General features: G+C 43.2%; 1 protein-coding gene and 1 pseudogene across 2 annotated transcripts in view; one reads left to right on the top strand and one right to left on the bottom strand.

The window, feature by feature from the left end:
• The window catches only part of ITCH (itchy E3 ubiquitin protein ligase), a 119,618-nt gene extending 113,466 nt beyond the window's left edge, over positions 1 to 6,152 (bottom strand). The window contains exons 1-2 of the mRNA XM_082858209.1: positions 6,070 to 6,152; positions 1,591 to 1,668 (exon numbers count right to left, since the gene is read on the bottom strand). The gene's annotated coding sequence lies outside the window, so the exon portion shown is untranslated. The remainder of the gene's footprint in view (positions 1 to 1,590; positions 1,669 to 6,069) is intronic.
• A 5,590-nt stretch (positions 6,153 to 11,742) lies between these two features.
• Positions 11,743 to 13,021, top strand: LOC309973153 (S-phase kinase-associated protein 1-like; annotated as a pseudogene). Its single transcript has one exon. The product of its transcript is annotated as an S-phase kinase-associated protein 1-like (transcript).
• Positions 13,022 to 24,713: the final 11,692 nt, after the last annotated feature.

The raw sequence follows: 24,713 nt of genomic DNA, 5'->3' as shown, positions 1-24,713 counted from the left end.
GGCCAGAACCCATGTCTCCTGAATACTGGCCCAGTTTTCTTTCCACAAAGAACTACTCTGTGAGCTCAGGATGAAGTGGATACTTTTAGAAATATTTTAAAGATATTTGGTATGGAGAATGATCTTTCCCAGCACATAACTTTTTGTGAGGTATTATATCACCATTAAAGATATGAAATTTGCCTTGTTCCATTAACTGCAGATAACACCATCTTTTTCCCTTGTTCTACATATTTTTCTCATTTTCATGTCTTTCCTTTCATTATCCTGAGAATTTTTCTTACTATCTCTTATTTATCTACTTTTCCTCTTACCACTTCCCTTCCCTAGTATCTCTCACAAAGCAGCCTATCTCCTTCTTTTCTCTCCATAATTATTAAAAAAAAAAACAGATTAAGCACATATTTGATTATAGCAGTGAACTGGGATACCATAATAAGCAAGTCACAGCCTTGGTCTCTTGGCATTTATAAGGCAATTTGTTAACAAAAATATACGCTAAACACAAAGGGTCACACAGTTGAATGAATAATAAACATTTTATTATTATGACGTTTACAGTGGAGACAAGAAGCCCAGTATGGATAAGACACATATGAAGAAAGGTGGTAATGACAACAGTTGCAAGGTTAGGGTTAGGCAAATGAAAGGGATCCTCTCTTCCTATTCAGCTTTCTCACCAACCAATTCACGTGCTCTACTTCATTCACCCCCTATTCTCTTACTGCTTGACTTTTCCTATGCTCTACTTTTATTCTTAACCAGCAGTCTTCCTTTTCTCTCTCCTGATCTTTTATTTTTTTTCCTCTCCTGATCTTTTAAAGTGCATTTGTCCTGTCCTGCTTTCCTTTTAAATATTATTGCCAACTCCTCCTACCCTGTAGATTTACATAATGCCTTAAGTTGTGAATTCATTTTTTTTCTAAAGATTTAATATGTATTATTTTATTGGGTTGGCCAAAAGTTTGTTTGGGTTTTTCCATAACATCTTACAGAAAAAGAACGAAAGAACTTTTTGGCCAACCCAATATGTGATCCTCACAGCAATGCCAGGGAGGCAGGTAGGAATCAACACATCTATTTTACAGATATATAAACTAAGTCCTGTCAATATTAAGTAATTTGCCAACTATCAGTTTGTCACTGGCAAATCAAATCAAAACCCAGACCTTTTCTTTCCAAGTCCTCTATTCTTTTTCCACTGAACCATATTGTCTTCTTTTTAATTCCTACACTTTTTAACCATATACATGCACATGTCTGGACAAGTATACAGAGATAAATGTTTATAAAATAGCACAAGTGGGAAAAGTTTATGTATGTCTAGGGAAGCTAGAAAAACAGAAAGTCAGTCCTCAGGACTCAAATTAACAGTACAATGTGGTGCACATTGTACAATATGGCTAATCCTTCTAAAGGCAGCTTTGAGTTTCAGGTCCAAGTAGAAACTGTCTATTTCTTCAACCAACTGATTTAGCCAGCATGAACACTGGTGTCTCCCCATACCTCCTCACAGCTGTTAATATGACCAGGGCTCACCCTCAGCAACATTCTTGCCCCCCAATCTCTCTCACAGGCACGCCACCATACCTGAAGTTTTCACTGTTTGAAGTCACTTCTTTGGGTTAAGGCGCTGTCTCCAGAAGGCCACTGTTAAATGCATGTTACCTGAGAGAGGAAGGAGGGTCCATTAACACATTATTCCTATGGTTAAACACATCAGATCAGCAATGACCTCAGGAATCTGACAGCACAATGTCCTTTAAAAAGTTTCATGGGACAGATAATTTTTGATGGAGCAGGCAGGGTAAGAAGGTGAGTCGGAGAGAAAATGATTCACGTTCTGTAAGGGGTGACCCCCACCTGCATACGGCTACATGGCAAAACGAGGATGGCCATATAAACACATACTCTACCTATTGGGGTCACAGTAAGGACTATCCTTGCAACTTGGAAGCTCCTAGGGATAAGAAAAGAAAAAGTACTCCAAGGATCAGAGTATAGCCAGTTCTGAAAAGAAGTAAAGAGCTGAGTTGGCAGTAGTTCTCCAAGGACAGTACACTGCTAGACTGAAAGAGGACAGAGGCAAGGAACAGCTTCTGGTTAACTACTTCTAGTTGTGAAGCTAGTTTCCAACCCAACATTTTTAGCTGAGGGTTGACCTCCCAACCAGAGAATGCTGCAATTCAATTCTGCAACCCGCCCCCTTGCTAATTTATATTGACTCAAAGCCAGTATCATTTACAGCCACAAAAATCAACATGCCTTTACTGAGTGCTTATTATGAGCCCAGAATTTGACCAGGTGCTATAAATACAGGAGGGGGGGAAAAAAACCTTTATACACTTTTGCCTTAATTCATATAAAGGAAACCAATCCCCAAAACCCAAAACAGAGAGAAGAGTGAGGAACAAGAAAGGAAGCCGGGGGGGAGGGGGGAACACTATTTCCTATGAGTACTAACACAAATTTCTTTTTTTTTAAATAAATTTATTTATTTATTTTTGGTTGCGTTGGATCTTTGTTGCTGTGCACGGCCTTCCTCTAGTTGTGGTGAGTAGGGGGCTACTCTTCATTGCAGTGCGTGGGCTTCTCATTAAGGTGGCTTCTCTTGTTGCAGAGCACAGGCTCTATGTGCGTGGGTTTCAGTAGTTGTGGTACGTGGGCTCAGCAGTTGTGGCTCACAGGCTCTGGAGCGCAGGCTCAGTAGTTGTGGTACACGGGCTTAGTTGCTCCACAGCATGTGGGATCTTCCCAGACCAGGGCTCGAACCCGTGTCCCCTGCACTGGCAGGCGGATTCTTAACCACTGCGCCACCAGGGAAGTCCCAACACAAATTTCTTAAGCCAGAATGAATACAACAAAACTCACTTCTAGGCCAAAGTTCCTTGTTAAACTCTTAACTAAACAGTGAAGAGGCTCAGGCTAGAAATACTTTTTTTCTTTTGGTCTAATACCAAAAGCTCTTTAGTAGCACACATTCATCTTGATACACTGGAGAAGAGGCTACGAGTTACAAAACTTGGTTCTACTTCTAGCTCTGATTCTTAACTAGTTTTTTTTTCTTTTTTAAACTTATTTATTTTTGGCTGCGTTGGGTCTTCGTTGCTGCATGTGGGCTTTCTCTAGTTGCAGCGAGCGGGGGCTACTCTTCGTTGTGGTGCACAGCCTTCTCTTTATGGTGGCTTCTCTTGTGGCAGAGCATGAGCTCTAGGTGTGTGGGCTTCAGTAGTTGTGACACGGGCTCAGTAGTTGTGGCTTGTGGGCTCTAGAGTGCAGGCTCAGTAATTGTGGCACACGGACTTAGTTGCTCCTCGGCATGTGGGATCTTCCCGGACCAGGGCTTGGAGCCGTGTCCCCTGCATTGGCAGGCGGATTCTTAACCATTGTGCCACCAGGAAGTCCCAGTTTTTTTTTTAAACAAACAGAAAACTAACAGGTTGGACTAGTCTAAGAATAGCATATACCTGGCACATATACTACCCATTAGATAACTAGTGTCTACAGGAGGAATCACTAATCAATCATAACTCACTTTCCCAGAGAATGCATATGATCAAAATCCTTCTCAACACAGGGCTCTGGTAGCTACTTCAAATGAAAGTTGGCCCATAAAACAAAATATATCTGCCACTGCAGACTGTAGATAATCTCTACAATCTCTTCTAACTCTGAAATTCTACAACCAAGTTTCTGAGGGTGGGAGAAAAACACTTCCAACAAGCTTAAATCAATAGTACTGATAGTCATAAATTTCAGTCTAATCTCCAAATTCTACAAATTGCACCTGATCAAGGATGCTAAAGAACAATACATTCTGATACCATTAACATACATAGCCTATCAATATTATTCTGATTTGTTAATGGGTTCTTTTGACAGAAAAGGAACCTTTTACCCAGACGAGCCCTAAAGAAATCCTCATACAAAAACAGGGCAACAATACTGCACTAGTAAAGAACTAAGTCCAATCCCTTGATCATCCCCACAGCCTCTCTACAAGGTCAAGCCTTTCACTTCTCACTTAGACCTCTGCAACAGCCACTCTTCCATCCTTTTTCACTCTTGTCACCAAAGCAATCTTTCTAAAGCAAACATCTACTCATATCACTTCCCTGTTCAAAAATGTGTATCTATTGCTAACAACATAAAACAAGTTTTTTTGCATTATACTTAGAACTTTTCATATAGTAGCCTTTTACCTTTCTGGCCTCACATCCACAGTGCTCTCCTTCCCCATCCCACTCCCTGCTCTTTTTCTTCCACAATCCTCTTCCATTTACGCACAGTATTAAGGTGTTTCCTCTGTCTGCCCTCCTTCCCTTTCCCCATCACAATCCCCATCCTACTCATCACCTAACACCCAACTTAGGTCCAGAAGCAGATCCTTCCTCCTTCTCAGGTCAACCGGGACACAACTGGTTACCTCCTCTACTGTCTCAAAGCTTTTTGGTTTATCCAAAGTATTGTTTGTCTCAATGGTTCCCAAGACCATGAGAATTGCCTGAGGCAAGTTTTAACCCAAAGGTATTAAATCAATCTCAGGGAATGAGGCCCTGAAATTTCTACTTTTCAAAAGCTCCCCTAATTGTTCTAATGGTCAAATTTGGGGGCTAGTGGTTTGTCTCTTCCAATAGGTGTAAAGATAGTTCTTTAACTAATGTAGAAATGATTTATTCTAGAATACACTGAAGAAGTATTCTGCACTTGTTTATTTCATATCATATCCTTGCTGACTTGACTCATATGCTGAAGATGAAGGAATTCCTTTTGGACTCACACCCCAAAAAATTTACATTCACTGTTCTAAAAAGCAGGTGAATTTCCACCTTCATTTCTAAATCTTAAAAATGAAGTAATCGTACCTTGAGTAAACCTATGAATACACAGTGAAGCCTCTCAACAGAGCTGCCATGAGAACTTTACTTCGGCTGAGAAACAAATCCTTAGCCCATTTTCAGGGTGGAAATACACTGCCTTTAGTACTTCCTTAAGACCTAATTATGTTAGGAATACATGCGAGACCCCAACTAAATACAATGATAGGTGTCTGGCTCAAATGCCTCGTTAATTTTCAAAGAAAAATCCCACTCGTCCTTCCCCACCCCTCACTCGCAAAAAAGTATAATGAAGCTGTAGAATAATGGCAGAAAATCTAACCAGATTAAGATATGAATATAACCAAGACAACAAGCTGCGTTGTTGCTGGGAACCGTGGATTTCGGGTAGTTTGCAAATTCACCTGGTTACATCGCTAACTTGGGGCCCAACGTCTACCTGGGGCAAAATAACCGTGTTTATCTCTCTTTGAGTCGCGGCCCGGAGCTAAGTCTGAAAACTTGAGTTCCCCACTTAGTCACCCCTAAGTCATGTCCTCATCACGGCTACTTTTTTTCTTCTCTCCACTAAAGAAAAGGGCACTCTCAGGAGGAAGGACACTGACAGCTCCACGTCTGCAAAACTCCGCGCCGACGGCGGGCGCGGAGGAGGACGCCGGGGCCGGGACCACCATGCTGGGGGACAATGGAGGGAGGAGGGGAGTGGAAGAGAGAAGAGAGGCAGCCGCTGTACTGGGCCCCTCTCGCGAGTGGGGGCTCCAAAAAGTCTCGGGAAGGGCAGCGGGTGGCAGGTGGGCCCGGCCACCGCCCCTCGCAGGGCCACGTCGCCCGCGTCTGCCGCTGCCGCCCGGCCCCGCGCGTAGGCCGGGCCGCGGCAGAGTGGCCCCCGGGCGGGGCTGAGGGGCTCGGGGCCAGACCCTGCGGGCGCCCACTGCGGCCCAGTCCTCTCATAAGTTGGCGCCCGTAAGGCTAGGGGCTCCGGACGCCTGAGCCCAAGAGTGGCCGCTGGGTGCGTCCAGCCGACCCACCCCGACCCCCGCCGGGCCCCTGCCACTAGCCCGAGCTCCCCGCGCCCCCCACGGGCACCGGCTCTGAGGGAAGAGGAAACAGCCGCGGCTCTGGGGTCCCGACTGACGCGCCGCACTCCTCCATCCCTCGTTCTCCTCGGACACGCTTATCCAGGACCCTCCCTCTCTCCAGAACTGCCTCCAGTCCGCCCACGGGTTTTTACCGGGACTCGGGGCGGCGGCGACTCTTGCGTCCCTCGACTAAGATGGCAGCCGGTCCCGAGCCCGGACCACAGCTACTAGAGCGAGTTGGCGGCCAACACGCAGGCGCCTCCAGCTCGAGAGCGATCCGGCCTACAAGCCCCAGAAGGTCTTGCGCACTAGCCCGCTGCCGGCAGGAAGAGCTCGCAGAGGCTGATGAGCGCAGCTAAATCGGGATTTGCGCTCAGTCAGGTGGGAGGGACGCTTGGATTGCTCCCAGTACCTCTAGGCTTTTTTTGAAAACCGTCCTAATCACACACCAGAACCTCTAAAAGCTGTAGCTGCGGATCCAAAACTCTAGTGTGCATCAGAATCACCTGAAGGGCTTGTTAAAACTTAAGACTACTGGGCCCCACCCCCAGGGTTTCTAATTCATCAGATCTGGGATAGGACCTAATAATTTACATTTCGGACAAGCTCTCTGGTGTACTACTGGTAGGAGATCACACTTTGAGAACCACTGAACTGTACCTTAGTCCTTAGGAAAGTACACTCAGGAGTTGCATTGATTGGATTCAACTCCACCTTTTAACAGGGTGCACTTAGGGATGATGAAAACAGCTTAAATGTAAGTGGTGCCAACATGGCAGGTGTTCTAAGAGCTGATCAATAAGATTCTTTTTTGGTTTTTAACACATTTATTTATTTAGGCTGCGTGGGGTCTTAGTTGTGGTATGCAGGGTCTTAGTTGCCGCATGTGGACTTCGTGTGGACTTCTTAGTTGTGGCATGCAGGAGGGATCTAGTTCGCTGACCAGGAATGGAACCCGGGCCCCATGCATTGGGAGCATGGAGTCTTACCCACTGGACCACCAGGGAAGTCCCCTGATCAATAAGATTCTTTAATCCTCAAAACAAATCTATGAAGGAAGTACCTTCATTTTCCTCACTTTACAGATGCACAAACCAAGTCACAAGTTGGGTAAGAACCCAGGCAGTCTGGTTTCAGAGTCCAACCTCTTAACTTCCGTCATGGGTTGTGAGAACAGGCTGTGCAAGTGGACTCAGAGGCACAACTAAGTGCTTAGTAATTAGTGACCTTTGCTATTATTGTTTAGCGTGTTCCTCTTAATGAAAATAGTATTTTACCATCTGTAAAGTCACTTACACTTTTCAAATACTTTCAAATCCTCCAGGTCATTGTTTCCTGCAATGTACCTTAGGAGAGCTTGTTAAACATACAGATTCCTATAACCCCACCCCATTCACATTGTCTAGCGCAATGGTTCTCAAACTCTAGTGCCCATCAGAATCAAGCGCAGGACTTAAACCATAGTTTGCTGGGCCTCACCCCCAGGATTTCCAGTTTGGTAACTCTGAGGTCAGGCCTCAGATTTTGCATTTTTAACCACAGACCACACTTGGAGAATCACTGTGGTAAGCGGTGTTTCTCACCTTTTTTTGAAATTATCATCCCTGTAAGGAACATTTTTACACTTTTTTTCTCTTTTTGGCCGCCCCATGCAGCATGCGGGATCTTAGTTCCCGGTCCAGGCCCGTGCCCCCTGCAGTGGAAGCACGGAGGTTTAACCACTGGACCACGAGGGAAGTCCTAGACATTTTTTCCTAAATTCCCTCATGAAATTTTAATATCACAAACATACTGTTTATCAATTTATGTGCCATATATCTATGCTTTTACAAAAAAATTGGGGGGCAGAGGGAATTCCCTGGCGGTCCAGTGGTTAGGCTCCACGCTTTCACTGTGGAGGGCGCAGGTACAGTCCCTGGTTGGGGAACTAAGATTCTGCAAGCTGCACAGCGCCACATGACAAAAACAAAAGAATAAATTTAGAAAAAAAAATTTTTTTTAAAAATTACCTCTGCACCCCCAACCAATTTTTGTCCTATTAAGAATGGGGGAGGGCTTCCCTGGTGGCGCAGTGGTTGGGAGTCCGCCTGCCCATGCAGGGGACGCGGGTTCGTGCCCCGGTCCGGGAGGATCCCACGTGCCGCTGGGCCTGTGCTCCGCGGCGGGAGGGGCTGTGGCGGTGAGAGGCCCGCGTACCGCCAAAAAAAAAAAAAAAAAAGAATGGGGGAATGTGGATTTTTTAACTAGTGCCCCAGGTGATTCTTATCACTAGGCAAGATTGGGGAACACAGTGTGCCTTTAAGGTATGAGGTATTTTTTATGCCCATTATACAGAGAGGGAAATGAGTCTCAAGGAAATTAGATGAATGGTCCAGATCACTCAGCCAGGAACCAGGGATCCAACCGAAGTCCGCTCCAGATTCTGTCTTCATATACAATTTTTAAATTATCTAATGTTAGGCAAAACTAATGTATGGTGTTTGAAGTCAGGATAGTGATTACCTTTGAGGGAAGGTAATACCAGGAAGGAGACAAAAAAAGGGGTTCTTGGGGCTGGTAAAAATGTTCTGTGTCTTGACCTGGGTGCTGGTACACAGGCATGTTCACTTTGTGAAAATTCATCAAGCTGCATATTTATGATATGTGTATTTTTCTGTATATTATATGTCAAGAAAAGTATATATAAAACAAATATATGTTTTAAATGTATACTCATTTTATTCCCAAAATGCATCTCTTTCTACTACATGCCAGCTTCTCAAACTTTAGAGTGCATCAGAATCAGCTGGAGGGCTTATTAAAACCCAGATTGCCAAGTAACACGCCCAGAATTTCTTAAGTCAGGAAGTTCTGGAATCAGGCCCAAGAATTTGCATTTCTAACAATTCCCAGGTGATGTTGATGCCTAGGGATCACATTTTGAGAACCACTATGCTGGGTGGACTATGATATCCTAACCTTCTTGCTCATACCAAGGGTAGATTAGCTGTGATCTGGGAGGTAGAACCTAGCAGAATTAATGTCAGGCTTCTTCAGAGGCACATAGATCAAGGAGGAGCTAGTTCTGATTATCAACATCTTACTTCAGGGGTTTTAGGGAAATCCCCTGAACCTCAGTGGCCGAATCTCTAAATAGGAATAATAGATACTACCTCCTAGGATGTTGTGAAGATTCTAGGACATCCAGGGTAAGTAGTTAGTTGGTGGTTCTCCAAGGAGAAGCTGGGTTGGTAAGGGCAGAGAATCCCAGCCTGGGCATTTCCTCATCTCCCATGCTGTGTGGCTCTGGCTCCCAAGTTCCCTGATCCAAAAGCCAGTCTAGTCTTGGCCTGGTCAGAATGTAGGACTGGTGGCTAATAGAGCCTTGAGCCACCTATACCCTCCTTCTGCCTTGGACAGCCAGGTCAAACTGGGACAGGACCCAGACCTGCTACAGCAGGGGCAGGAAGCCTGGGAGAGGCCCCCACCAGCAAGGGAAGGAGTTTCCCAGGCCTTTGGAGAGAGAAGGAAGCAGGGATGAAGAGCTGGAAGGAGTGGGGAGAGAAACCCCAGCAGCCACATGCCACCTGTCACTTACTGGCTTTCCCTGCAGAACACTTAGTCACACTGCTAGTCATGCTGCTGTCCCCCATTTCCCTGGAGCCATTCTGCATTCAATGCCAGAGGAAGGGAAACACTTGAAAAGTGGCAGAACTGTGTGTTGATGGAGAAAAGACACTGCATGGGGCTTCTGGGAGCCTCAGATCTGGATCCAAAGAAACCACTGAAGACCTGAGATCGTGGCTCATCATTTTCCCTCTTTAAGACTGTTTTGTTGGGATTTCCCTGGTTGTCCAGTGGGTAAGACTCCACACTCCCAATGCAGGGGGCCTGGGTTTGATCCCTGGTTGGGGAACTAGACATGTGGACTCTCAGCTGCGGCATGCAACTAAGAGTCCACATGCCATAACTAAAAGATCCTGCATGCCGCAACTAAGACCCGGCGCGGCCTAAATAAATAAATAATTTTTTTTTTTTAAAGGGACTTCCCAGGTGGCACAGTGATTAAGAATCCACCTGCCAAGGCAGGGGACACAGGTTTGAGCCCTGGTCCGGGAAGATCCCACATGCCACGGAGCAGCTAAGCCCATGTGCCACAACTACTGAACGTGCACTCTAGAGCCTGTGAGCCACAACTACTGAGCCCACATGGCCCAACTACTGAAGCCCGAGCGCCTAGAGCTCGTGCTCTGCAACAAGAGAAGCCACCGCAATGAGAAGCCCGTGCACTGCAAGGAAGCCCCCACTTGCCGCAACTAGAGAAAGCTCACGTGCAGCAGTGAAGACCCAATGCAGGCAAAAATTAAATAAATAAATAAATTTATTTTTTAAAAAAGACTGTTTTGTCATCTGCAAAATGAGGTACACAAGTTCTGTCCCTAGTCACCTCAGTCCCTCCCTCCCAGGTAGTGTTGCCAGATTTAGAAAATAAAAATGTAGGAAGGGGCTTCCCTGGTGGCGCAGTGGTTGAGAATCTGCCTGCCAATGCAGGGGACACAGGTTCGAGCCCTGGTCTGGGAGAATCCCGCATGCCGCGGAGCAACTGGGCCCGTGAGCCACAACTGCTGAGCCTGCGTGTCTGGAGCCTGTGCTCCGCAGCAAGAGAGGTCGCGATAGTGAGAGGCCCGCGCACCGCGATGAAGAGTGGCCCCTGCTCGCCGCAACCAGAGAAAGCTCTCGCACAGAAACGAAGACCCACCACAGTCAAAAATAAATAAATAAATTAATTAATTATAAAAACCCAAAACAACACCAAAAAACCAAAATGGTTCTTTAAAAAACAATAAGTAGGATGCTCAGTTAAATCTGAATTGCAATAAAAAATTAATAATTTTTTAGTATAAATATGTGACAAATGCTGCATGTAACATTCTTACACTAATTTTTTTTTATTGTTTATCTAAAATTCAGATTGAATTGGGTATCATGTATTTTATTTGGTAACCCTACTTCCAGGGCTTTATACACTTTCTCCATTGGGGTAGTGAAATTAAATGCCTCCAAGGACCAGTAATAAATAGCCATAAAGAGTGCTCAGCACCTCCTCCTCCAGTTTTTGGGAGGATTTAGATTCAGAGGAGCATTTGCAGGACTGAAGAACTCCCTGAGATAATATAAAGCATGCCAGAGCTTCTCCTAGTCTTGTTCATTATCCTCAGTACCTCTTTTCTTGCTCTCAAACATGAAGTTGTCCCTCTCCTAGGAAAGCCCCATTGGCCCATAGCTACAGATTGCAGACCAGAATCACTTCTTGCCCACAGTTCTCACTGGAAATGTCTATCCTAAACTGAATTATACCTGTCTTTAAAAAAAAAAAAAAAAAAGTCATGCCTGCAAATTCCTCAAGCAAAAATGGAATCAAGAGACAAGCATCTAGGTCACATTATGCAAGATGGAAAGGTGTCATCAGACCAGAAACTCCGGGGAATCTTAGAACTCAGCCTTGACTCATGTAAACTTCAGAGGCGGTAAAGGCTGCAGTTAGAGATATAGGAACATGTGACTTTGTTTTCAGTCCTGGAGGACCTTCTAAACTTGGAGGGAGGAGGGGCAGGTCCTGAAAGGTCAAATGCTTCAGTCACGTGTGTTCAGGCTGCTTCCTCAACTGTGAAACAGGACTAAACTCTTAGGGTTGTGGGGAGGATAAAATGAGAGAGCATTAACACAGTACAGGACCATAGTAAGTGTTCAATTAAAATTAGTGCTTGATTTTTCACACGAGGCAGCTGTGTGCCAAAGAGGTTTGGGGACTTGCCTCAGATCAACTAGTAACTGGTGGAGCAGGATTCAAATTTGGTCAGCCTGACTCTAGAGCCCTCACTCTTATCCTTTAAGCCAGTATCTTCCAAGGGGTTGTGGACTGATGATGCACACAAAATGATTTTAAGTGGTACCAAAAGTGGCCATAAAAAAACAAACAAACAAATAAAACAAAAAAATGGCCTCCCTGGTGGCACAGTGGTTAAGAATCCACCCGCCAATGCAGCTGACACAGGTTTGAGCCCTGGTCCCAGAAAATCCCACATACATGCGACAGAGCAAATAAGCCCGTGCACCACAACTACTGAGCCTGCACTCTAGAACCCACGAGCCACAACTATTGAGCCTGCGAGCCACAACTATTGGGCCCACGTGCCACAACTACTGAAGCCCAGTCACAAGTATTGGGCCCATGTGCCACAACTACTGAAGCCCACGGGCCTAGAGCCTGTGCTTTGCAACAAGAGAAGCCACGACAATGAGAAGCCCGAGCACTGCAATGTAGAGCAGCCCCCGCTCGCTGCAACTAGAGAAAGCCCACGCACAGCAACGAAGACGGAACACAGCCAAAAATAAAAACAAATTAATTAATTAATTTAAAAAAAAACAAAACAGGTGTTGGCCTTGTTCTCAGCTTTTGTGTTTTTCTTTTTGCAGACGCCGCCCTGCTCTCATCAGCCTCTGGCCTGCCATCTCCTTGAATCCTAACACCATGCCTTCAATTAAGTTGCAGAGTTGTGATGGAGAGATATTTGAAGTTGATGTTGAAATTGCAAAACAATCTGTGACTATTAAGACCACGTTGGAAAATTTGGGAATGGATGATGAAGGAGATGATGATCCAGTCCCCTAGCCAAATGTTAATGCAGCAATATTAAAAAAGGTCATTCAGTGGTGCACCCACCACAAGGATGGTCCTCCTCCTCCTGAGGATGATGAGAGCAAAGAAAATCGAACAGATGATATCCCTGTTTGGGATCAAGAATTCCTGAAAGTTGACCAAGGAACACTTTTTGAGCTTATACTGGCAGCAAACTACTTAGACATCAAAGGTTTGCTTGATGTTACCTGCAAGACTGTTGCCAGTATGATCAAGGGGAAAATTGCTGAGGAGATTCGAAAGACATTCAGTATCAAAAATGATTTTACAGGGCTTCCCTGGTGGTGCAGTGGTTGAGAGTCCGCCTGCTGATGCAAGGGACACGGGTTCGTGCCACGGAGCGGCTGGGCCCGTGAGCCATGGCCGCTGAGCCTGCGCGTCCGGAGCCTGTGCTCCGCAACAGGAGAGGCCACGGTGGTGAGAGGCCCGCGTACCGAAAACAAAACAAAACAAAACACACACACACAAAAAGTTGGCATTGTAAATAAAACAACTTGCAAAAATTTGTCTGAAATAGAAAACAACAACAACAAAAACTTTTCATTATGAAAAATTTCAAAGATACATAAAAGAAAAGAAAATAGTATAATGGATTTCCAGCTTCACCCAGCTTCAAATAGCAACTCATTAACAATAGCTTTCATCTATTACCTCTGCCGATGGCTTCTTTTGAAGCAAATACCAGACATCATATTATTTCATAGGTAACTATTTTGGTAGAATTTGGTATGGTAATTTTTAAAAATTTTATTTTATTGAAGTATAGTTGATTTACAATGTTGCATTAATTTCTCCTGTACAGCAAAGTGATTCAGTTATACATATATATGCATTCCTTTTCATATTCTTTTCTATTATGGTTTATCACAGGGTATTAAATATAGTTCCCTGTGCTATACTATGGAAGCTTGTTTATCCATTCTCTATATAATAGTTTGCATCTGCTAATCCCCAACTCCCAATCCATCCCTCCCCCAACACCCTCCATACAAAAATCTCTTAAAACTTGATAATAAGAAGACAAACAACCCCATTTAAAAAGGGGCAATAAGGACTTCCCTGGTGGTGCATTGGTTAAGAATCTGCCTGCCAATGCAGGGGACATGGGTTTGAGCCCTGGTCCGGGAAGTTCCCGCATGCTATGGAGCAACTAAGCCGGTGTGCCACAGCTGCTGAGACTGCACTCTAGAGCCGGTGAGCTACAACTACTGAATCCCATGCACCTAGAGCCTGTGCTCCACAACAAGAGAAGCCACCACAAACAGAAACCTGTGCACCGCAATGAAGAGTAGCCCCCACTCACTGCAACTAGAGAAAGCCCCCGTGCAGCAACAAAGACCCAACGCAGCCAAAAATAAATTAATTAATTAAAAAAATTTTTTTAATTAAAAAATAAAAAGGGGCAATAGATATGAACACATTTCACTAAAGAAAGTACAGGAATAAGCACATGAAAAGATGCCCGACATCGTTAGCCATTAGTGAAAAACAAAATAAGATGCCATTTTATACCCACTAGAGTGGTTATTTTAAAAAAAAAACAGACAATAACAAAGTTGGCAAGAATGTGGAGAAACAGGAAGTCTCATACTTTGCTGGTAGAAGTGTAAAATGGTACAGCCACTTTGGGAAACAGTCTGTTGGTTTCTTAAAAAGCTAAGCATATATTTATCATATGGCCCAACAATTCCACTTCTACATATATGACCCAACAATTCCACTTCTATGTATCTACCCAAGAAAAATGAAAAAAATGAATGCCAATGACTTGCATGTGACTGTTCACAGCAGCGTTATTCATAATAGCCAAAAAGTGGGGGGAAGAAACTTAAATGTCAATCAATTGAAGAATGAATTTTAAAAACATGCCATATCCATACAATGGAATACTATTCAGTAATAAAAAGGAATGAGCTATTGATACATGCTGTGTCATGAATGAACCTGAAAGCCATTAAGCTAAAGGAAAGAATCCAGACACAAAAGGTCACATATTGTATATTTAATTCCATGTATTTGAAATGTCCAGAAAAGGCAAATTTATAGAAACAGAAGGTAGATGAGTGGTTGCCTGGAACAGGAGGTAGAATGGGAATTAACTCATGTCAATGACCATGAGGGGTCTTATTAGAGTGATGAAAATGTTCCAAAAATAGTTTATGATAATGATTGAAAAACAATAAATTTACTACAGATCATTGAATTGTAGATTTTATGGTATGTCAATTATACTTTTTATAAAGTTGTTTTAAAAAACACATACACCACTTGTTCCAGCAGTTCCATGTCTAAGAATTTATCCTTTAGATAAATAGGCAACGAGCAAAATAGCAGATGAACATGTGATCCATCATAACATTGTTTGTAATAGGAAAAGATCGGAAATAAGGACAAAGTCCATCAGTAGGGGATAAGATAAATTACGGTACTAGAAAATTATGCTAGCCTTAAAAAAAAAAAAAGGAGCAAGGCAGATCTACATGTACTGATATGAAACCATCTCCAATTTATTTAGGAAATAAGGTCTAAGCATTTGGTCAAAAATAAAAATGAATAGATTACATATTCATTTGCTTGTATATGCATAGCACATCTCTGGATGACACAAAGGAAGAGAATAAGATTGTATATCTCTTAAAGAAATTGAGTGGCTGAGGGATAAAGTAGGAGGAAAACATTTTCATACTTTTTAAATAATGTATCAGATACCTATATTAGCTATTTGAAAAATTTTTAATTAAAAAATTTTTAAAGAATTAACTAAAATCGTTAAGTTTTTTTTTAAAGTGGGTTGATTTAAAGAAAAATATGAGTAAGTCTCATCACAGAGTGTATACAGACAAGGACAAAGTACTAAGGTAGGGTGTGGACAAGTGTGGCTGGGAGCCAGCCCAGGGCCATCCATCACAGCTGCCTGGGCCTGCCTGTCTGGTGGCTCCACACCTCACTCAGCCTGGCCTGAGGCTAGAGAGGGACAGAAGCTGAGCCCTGATTCCTGAGCCTTCCAGACACTGCACAGCACAGTGGTCATGAAAGTTGTCTGGTATTTGTGACTGCTGCCTAGGAGGGTCAGAATGGGCTCATGTCACAAGCACAGAGTTCCCAGGCTGCATACAATCCTGCTGCCTCCAGGGATGGTCAGGCCACCTGGGTCTTTTGGACACCCAGGGCCAACCCTCAGTCCCAGAGAGTGGAAAGAGGAAGAGCTTTCTCCCACTCCTTTGCAGTTGAGGTGTAGAGTTCAGGAATGTGGAGTCAACCTGATTTTGCTGCTTATTTGCTGTGTGACCTCAGGCAAGTCACCTAACTTCTCTGAGCTTCCGTTCCCTCAGTTGTAAACATGGAAATGATACTTTTAGAAATACATATAGATGAAATAAAGCAATATACCAAGAAAAGTAAGTGAACAAAAAAAAAAAAGTAAGGGAACAACTCCAATGCTATCAATAGGAGAATTAATAAAATTAATTATGCTATGTTTATACATATAGTAATAAAAAGAACAAACCATTACCACAGGCAAAAGCATAGATGAATTGCACAAACATAACAATGAGTGACAGAAGCCAGACAAAAAAGAGTACCCATCAGGAGAAGTGTACTTTTTTTAATGTTTAAGAACAGGCAAAACAAACGTAAGGTGATAGGGATAAGAATACTGGTTACCCTAGAGCAGGAAGAATTAGCGGGGAGGGGAGCCTCCCTCATGAGGGAACCTTCTGAGGCATGGGAAATGTTCTATATGTTGATCTGGTTACACAAAAATCTGTACATACACACATATAAGTTTGAATTGTACACTTAATATTTGTGATTTTACTACATATACATGGTATAATTCAATAGGCATTTTTAAAAATAAAAAAGAGAGGGAATGATGAGCATAATATTCAAGATGATTACCTTGGTCAGGAAAAGAGTTGGGTGGGGAGGAGGGTATAGTGTTAGATGCAGGTTATTGTCAAGGCTCTGCATTTTGTTGTGGGGTGGTGGATTCACAAGTGCCTATATCATTACTTTAAAAAATTAAATAACTCAAAAATAATTTTAAAGTAATACAAATGATACAGATACCTGATAGGGTTGTAGAGTGTATCAATAGGGATTCTTAACTGCAAAAAAAAAACAAAACTGGGGCTTCCCTGGTGGCGTGGTGGTTGACAGTCTGCCTGCTAATGCAGGGGACACAGGTTCAAGCCCTGGCCTGGGAGGATCCCACGTGCCGCGGAGCAACTGGGCCCGTGAGCCACAACTACTGAGCCTGCGCGTCTGGAGCCTGTGCTCCGCAACAAGAGAGGCCGCGATAGTGAGAGGCCCGCGCACCGCGATGAAGAGTGGCCCCCGCTTGCCGCAACTGGAGAAAGCCCTCGCGCAGAAACGAAGACCCAACACAGCAAAAATAAACAAATAAATTAATAAACTCCTACCCCCAACATCTTAAAAAAAAAAACCAAACAAACCAACTTTCCTGAGTTTGAGCAGAAAAGAAATTTATTAAAAGATGTTGGGTGGCTCATAGAATCTCCATAAGAGCTTGAGCACCAGACCTGGGGGCTGTGTACTGTTAGGAACAACTCTCAAAAATCACCCTGAGGATTCCAGCCAGGAGAGACGCCAGGGTCACTGCTGCAGGGAACAGACACTACAGCTTTCTCTGCCAACCCTGAGCTCTGGGTTCTACCAGCAGCTACTACCCTCACTCCTCTATGCCTCATTTGTGAAATAGAAAGAATATTTTATTTATATTTTTATACATATGTTTATTTATTTAGGGGTGTGTGGACATGTATGTGAAATCATGTGTGTAAAGGGCTAGTCCAGATGCCAGGAACACTGTAAGCGCCTACTCACTTAGGGTTAGCAATGATAAGGTCACATGGCAGCTGGCAGGACTAGTTCTGGAATGCAGGTAAGACACCCCCAGAGATTCCAAGCAATTCTTGGAGGAGACTTGATAGGGGATGCCAGGTTGCATTGGCAGATGGAGGCCAGGAAACACGGAATTATTTTGAAAAGTTATTTTAATGAGACTGTGCTATACTGGTACAAAGGCTGTCTTGTCCAATATCTTATTTAATTTTCATGATTTGCAAAGGACAAGGACTGTGAAAGCCAGAAATATTCTGGATTGACTCCAGCTCTGCAACATCCCAGCTGTGTGGTCCTGGACAAGTGATGTAATCTCTCCGAGTCCCAGTGCTCTCATCTGTAAAATGGGGACAATAATGAGATGTCGTGAGGACCAAATGAGAGAAGATATATGCCAAGCTTGGCATAGAGTGGATGCTTGACAAAGGTAATAGAAACAGGTGTTGTTATTTTCATTATCACTATCATTTCTCCTACAGTCCATGTAAGAAGACGGTGTAGCCATGAGACAGACTAGGCCATGAACAGCAGGATCTGGAACTATAGACTCAGCTACCAGGGTAGAACAAATTCTGGAGACAGCCAGCTAAAGGTGAGGAGAAGTCCACTACAGAGGGAAGAATGCAGGATTCAGAGATGATGGGGGCAGGTGACTGGGGTAACCCATTCAGTCGTTGGCATGAGGTGGCCTGGTACAGGAGAAGAGACAGAAGCAACTCAGAGACCCATCCCCAGAGGCTGAACTCACTGATTCAACAGTAGAATAATAATTTGACCCAGGCTCTGAGGTTAGGTAGAGCTGGCTTCAAATCCCAGCCTCAATGCCAAGATCACTATATGACCTTGAGAATGTTCCTCATTATCTCTGACCTCTGTTTCCTCCCCTGTGGAAAGACTGATTGTCTTACTTCTCACTTCTACTCCTGTCATCCTTCTAGAATGATTGGTTCAACATGAGAGCCTTCCTTGGTCTCATTTCCAGTGACCTTGGTCTCCCAGGGTCATATCTGCACACCAAGTCTGAACCCTCAATTTTCCTTTACCACCTCCTCCCTTCCGTCCTTGAACTCTCTGAGACCACAAATTCTGAGGACCAAAACTTCACCTAGTATTTCCATTGTCACTATGTTTTTTTCTTTTCTCAAATCTATAGGATCTGAAGTCTGTCCTCTTTTTCATTCTTTTTTTTTTTCAGTAGAAGTATGGTTGATTTACAATGCTGTTCATTTCTGCTTACAGCAAAGTGATTCAGTTACTTTCTTTTTCATATTCTTTTCCATTATGGTTTATTGCAGGATGTTGAATATACGTAGTTCCTGGTGCTATACAGTAGGATCTTGTTGTTTATATAACAATATATAAAAAAAATTAATATTGGTATGGCAATTTTGGAACAATTGCATGTATCATGTAGGATAAAGCAAATAAGTAAATATGTTACTATTAGGAATCAAAATTTTTCATAAAAGGGAACAGAGATCTGAATATAAAGTCAAAGAATTTCAGAAAAAACATTTATGAGTTGGAAAAAATATATAACCTCATGATTACATATATATTCATTCCTAGAACATTCCAATGAACAGGAGGGCCTGGAAGTAATTATAAGTCAGTAGCGATGAGCATAACTTGAGCCCAAATCTTATTCTTTAAAATTGGCCTGGGCTCTTTGGAGAAATGGCTGATTCTAGAGCTTGCAGAGGAAAACTATAAGCAGAGTCTGGAACATCTTGTTATGCCAAAAAATATGAATGCACTCAGGATTAATAAGAGTGTGTCAATAGGAAACAAAAAACAGCTCGAAGAGGCTTTTACTGACTAAATTTGGGACAATGTGAGTATTAACAATAAAAAATGAATGTAATTAATTATAAAACATTGAATAAATAAAAATCTATGAGTTTATAAAATAACACAGAGAGACGCAGAACTCACATGCCACTGTTGGAAATGACTATTTTTTTAAATAAGTAATTGCAGTTAAGTGTTTATTTATTATTGTTTTTTAAATATTTATTTTATTTATTTATTTGGTTGCAGCGGGTCTTAGTTGCAGCATGTGTGCTCCTTACTTGCGGCAGGCAAACTCTTAGTTGAGGCATGCAGGTGGGATCTAGTTCCCTGACCAGGGAGCAAACACGGGGCCCTGCATTGGGAGAGCAGAGTCTTAACCACTGCACTACCAGGGAAGTCCCGGAGATGACTATTATGTTGGCTCTTTACTCTAATTATTGGTTATTAAAAGGAAAGAGATGGGCTTCCCTGGTGGAGCAGTGGTTGAGAGTCCGCCTGCCGATGCAGGGGACACGGGTTCGGCCCCGGTCTGGGAAGCTCCCACATGCCGCGGAGCGGCTAGGCCCGTGAGCCATGGCCGTTGAGCCTGTGCGTCCGGAGCCTGTGCTCCGCAACAGGAGAGGCCATAACAGTGAGAGGCCTGCGTACCGCAAAAAAAAAAAAAAAAAAGCAAAGAGTTAAGCATTTCACCTGTGTTCTTAGTAGGACCTGTAATTCATTCTTAGGAGAAAGGAAAACTCTCTTCCTTGTAGACGAGTGATACTTGGAACAGGATAGAAAGCCCAGAGATAAACCCACACACCTATGGTCACCTTATCTTTGATAAAGGAGGCAAGAATATACAATAGAGAAAAGACAGCCTCTTCAATAAGTGGTGCTGGGAAAACTGGACAGCTACATGTAAAAGAATGAAATTAGAACACCGTATACAAAAATAAACTCAAAATGGAATAAAGACCTAAATGTAACGCCAGACACTATAAAACTCTTAGAGGAAAACACAGGCAGAACACTGTATAACATAAATCACAGCAAGATCCGTTTTGACCCACCTCCTAGAGAAATGGAAATAAAAACAAAAATAAACAAAGAGGGGCTTCCCTGGTGGCGCAGTGGTTGAGAATCCGCCTGCCAATGCAGGGGATGTGGGTTCGAGCCTTGGTCCAGGAAGATCCCACATGCTGCAGAGCAACTAAGTCTGTGCACCACAGCTACTGAGCCTGCGTGCCACAATTACTGAAGCCTGTGTGCCTAGAGCCTGTGCTCCGCAACAAGAAAAGCCACTGCAATGAGAAGTCCGTGCACCACCATGAAGAGTAGCCCCGGCTCGGCACAACTAGAGAAAGCTGGCGCCCAGCAACAAAGACCTAACACAGCCAAAAATAAATAAATTAATTAATTAAAAATAAATAAATAAATAAGTAAATAAACAAAGGGGACCTAATGAAACTTAAAAGCTTTTGCCCAGGGCTTCCCTGGTGGCACAGTGGTTGAGAATCTGCCTGCCAATGCAGGGGACACGGGTTCGAGCCCTGGTCTGGGAAGATCCCACATGCCGCGGAGCAACTAGACCCGTGAGCCACAACTACTGAGCCTGCGCGTCTGGAGCCTGTGCTCCGCAACGAGAGAGGCCGCAACAGTGAGAGGCCTGCACACCGCGATGAAGAGTGGCCCCCACTTGCCGCAACTAGAGAAAGCCCTCGCACAGAAACAAAGACCCAACACAGCCACAAATAATAAATAAATACATAAATAAAAATTAAAAAAAAAAAAACTTTTGCCCAGCAAAGGAAACCATAAACAAGATGAAAAGACAACCCCCAGAATGGGAGAAAATATTTGCAAATGAAGCAACTGACAAAGGATTATTCTCCAAAATATACAAGCAGCTCATGCAGCTCAGTATCAAAAAAACAAACAACCCAATCCAAAAATGGGCAGAAGACCTAAATAGACATTTCTCCAAAGAAGATATACAGATTGCCAACAAACACATGAAAAGATGCTCAACATCACTAATCATTAGAGAAATGCAAATCCAAACTGCAATGAGGTATCACCTCACACCGGTCAGAATGGCCATCGTCAAAAAATCTACAAACAATAAATGCTGGAGAGGGTGTGGAGAAAAGGGAACCCTCTTGCACTGTTGGTGGGAATGTAAATTGATACAGCCACTATGGAGAACAGTATGGAGGTTCCTCAAAACACTAAAAATAGAACTACCATATGACCCAGCAATCCCACTACTGGGTATATACCCTAAGAAAACCACAATTCAAAAACAGTCATGTACCACAATGTTCATTGCAGCACTATTTACAATAGCCAGGACATGGAAGCAACCAAAGTGTCCACTGACAGATGAATGGATAAAGATGTGGCACATATATACAATGGAATATTACTCAGCCATAAAAAGAAATGAAATTGAGTGAGGTGGATGGACCTAGAGTCTGTCATACAGAGTGAAGTAAGTCAGAAAGAGAAAAACCAATACCGTATGCTAACACATATGTATGGAATCTAAAAAAAAACAAATGATGAACCTAGGGGCAGGATAGGAATAAAGACACAGACGTAGAGAATGGACTTGAGGACACAGGGAGGGGGGAAGGGTAAGCTGGGACGAAGTGAGAGAGTAGCATTGATATATATACACTACCAAATGTAAAATAGATAGCTAGTGGGAAGCAGCCACATAGCACAGGGAGATCAGCTCGGTGCTTTGCAACCACCTAGAGGGGTGGGATAAGGAGGGTGGGAGGGAGACGCAAGAGGGAGGGGATATGAGGATATACGTATGCATATAGCTGATTCACTTTGTTGTACAGCAGAAACTAGCACAACACTATAAAGCAATTATACTCCAATAAAGATGTTAAAAAAAAGTGATGCTAATAAATGTAGAAAGAATGACAGAATCAAAAAAATTTGATTACCATTTTGCATCTCCCACTGAAATGATTGATGAATGATAATCAGTAGCTGCTAAAACTGAAACTGAGTCCCCTTAAACTGAGTTCCTTACTGAGTTTATGATCAACCTCTCTAACCAAAACTTTATTACCTTTCTTGTCCCTGTTCCCCTCAGGATTGAAGAGTATCAAAGAAAAGTGGGGATTAAAACAAAGCAGGACCCTGCAGGGCCTTCCTGGGTACAAAAGCCCCTTTGTGTCCCCCCATTTCTTGTTTATAGAGAAAAGGCTTTAGTCTCCTTGGCCTTCCCTGAGATCCAAAGAGCAGACCCAAGCAGTTACTGATGAGAGAAGTGAGGGAATGCAGAAACAAAGGAAAAGCAGTTAAGCAAGAAAAGTAATGACAACAATGCAGCAATAAAACAGAGTCCTAGTTCCTCCTCAAGGAATATATGTAAAAATCTGACATATCTTTGAGCTGTTCTGCAAAAACTAAGACCCCACCCAGGTGGAGGATGGTGACTACGTGCTGACCCCCAGCACTAGACCTCAGACTGGTTGGAAGCAGAAAGCTGATGATTAAGATTTCTGAAACACCACCCTGTTACCTCACCACCAACCAATCAGAGTCCACAAGCTGCAACCCTCACTCTAAATGTTGTTTTTAAAAACCCTTCCCTGAAAGCCATCAGGAAGTTCAGGTCTTTTGAGCTCAAGCTGCAGGTTCTCCTTGCTTGGTGCCCTACAGTAAACACTGGACTTTCCTTCACCACAACCGGGTGTCAGTAGATTGGCTTTACTGCATGGCAGGTGGGTGGACCCAGTTTGGTTCAGTAACAAAACCATTGGTGAAAGGCTGTTGTACAATAGGATGTTTCCACCATCACAATGTATCACCCCACAGATGATAATTGCAAAGAGGAAACAGATCCTTTTTCCAAAAGAGAGATCTGGCAGTCAGTCACCACCTTAACCAATTGATCAACATTAGCATCACTTATACAGGGACAGCCTGACATGATGTGCCAACAGAAGTGGTACAATATGAAGTACCTGACATGACTTACGAAGCACTGTATTTTGGCCCAAACTGCTTATCCCAAATATAATGAGACCTTCAGAACTAGTTTCCAATATATAGGAATCATAAAAGGCAGAGGAATAAATTAAATAACACCACAATTAATGACAGAATGTAAGACATTCCTCAAGACAATTGGCCTTGTCTTTTCAAAAATATCAAAGCCATGGAAAGTAAGGAGAGGAGGGTGACTGCTGTTCTAGACCAGAAGAACTAAAGAGATATAAAACCAAAATACTTTGTCAACCTTCAGTGGATTCTGGTTCTAAAAAAAAAGCTATAAAATGGGCAATTAAGAACATCTGATTATGGACAGGAAATTAGATATTAGGGAATTATTCATTTTCCTGAGTGTGATAATGATATGGTTATGAAGGAAAATGTCCTTCTTTTTAGGACATGTACACTGAGGTACACAGGGCTGAAGTTTCACGATGTCTAACACTCATTATCAAAAAGTTTAGCAAAACAAACAAATGAACGAACAGTAAAAAAACCCACACACTCATACACACACACCTATGTGTAGATAAAGCAAATATGGCAAAATGTTAACAATTGTTAACTCTGGATGTTGAGTGTATGGGTGATCATTGTACTATTTTCTCAACTTTTCTGTATATTTGAATATTTTCAAAATTAAAATGTATTTTAAAAAAGTAAAATTACCATCCCCTGTGCCAGTGACTCCAATTTTTTTTTTTTTTTTTTTTTTTTTGCGGTACGCAGGCCTCTCACTGTTGTGGCCTCTCCCGTTGCGGAGCACAGGCTCCGGACGCGCAGGCTCAGCAGCCATGGCTCACAGGCCCAGCCGCTCCGCGGCATGTGGGATCTTCCCAGACCGTGTCCCCTGCATCGGCAGGCGGACTCTCAACCACTGCGCCACCAGGGAAGCCCATTTTTGTAATTCTTTAAGTATACTTGAACTTTGTTCTGGGATGCAGTTAAATTATTTAAAGTTTGATCCTTTGGGGTCTTGCTTTTAAGATTAAGTGGGACCAGAACAGTGCTTAGTCTAGGGCTAATTTTTCTCCAGTACTGTGTACTCCACCTAATGAAAATGTCCTGTGAATCATGAGGTTTCCCAGTCTGGCTGATGGGAACTTGCACTATTCCTGCTGTTCATGAACACTGAACACTGGTACTTCTAATCCTTTTGGGTGCTTCTCTCCCTGTCTTTGGATATTTCTTCACATGCATATGCTAGTGAGTACTCAGCTGAATACTTCAGTAGTTCTCCAGAGTTCTCTCTCTCTCTGCAATCCTCCCCTCTCTGGTACTCTGCAAACTCTAGCCTCTTGTTCTCCCCAGACTCTCAGCTCTGTCCCCCCAAGTCAGAGTGCTTGCTGGGCTCACCTGGGTTCCCTCTCGCTGTACCATGGCCTGAAAACTCTTTCCAGACAGTAGTTTGGGGAAATCATAGGGCTCACCTCATTTGTTTCTAGTCTCTTAGGG

The sequence above is a fragment of the Leucopleurus acutus genome (genome assembly GCF_964270905.1).
Source record: "Leucopleurus acutus genome assembly, chromosome: 16".
In the NCBI taxonomy this organism is placed as follows: Eukaryota; Metazoa; Chordata; class Mammalia; order Artiodactyla; family Delphinidae; genus Leucopleurus; species Leucopleurus acutus.
The sequence above is the reverse complement of the archived record's forward strand: the minus strand, read 5'-3'. Positions and strand labels throughout refer to the sequence as shown.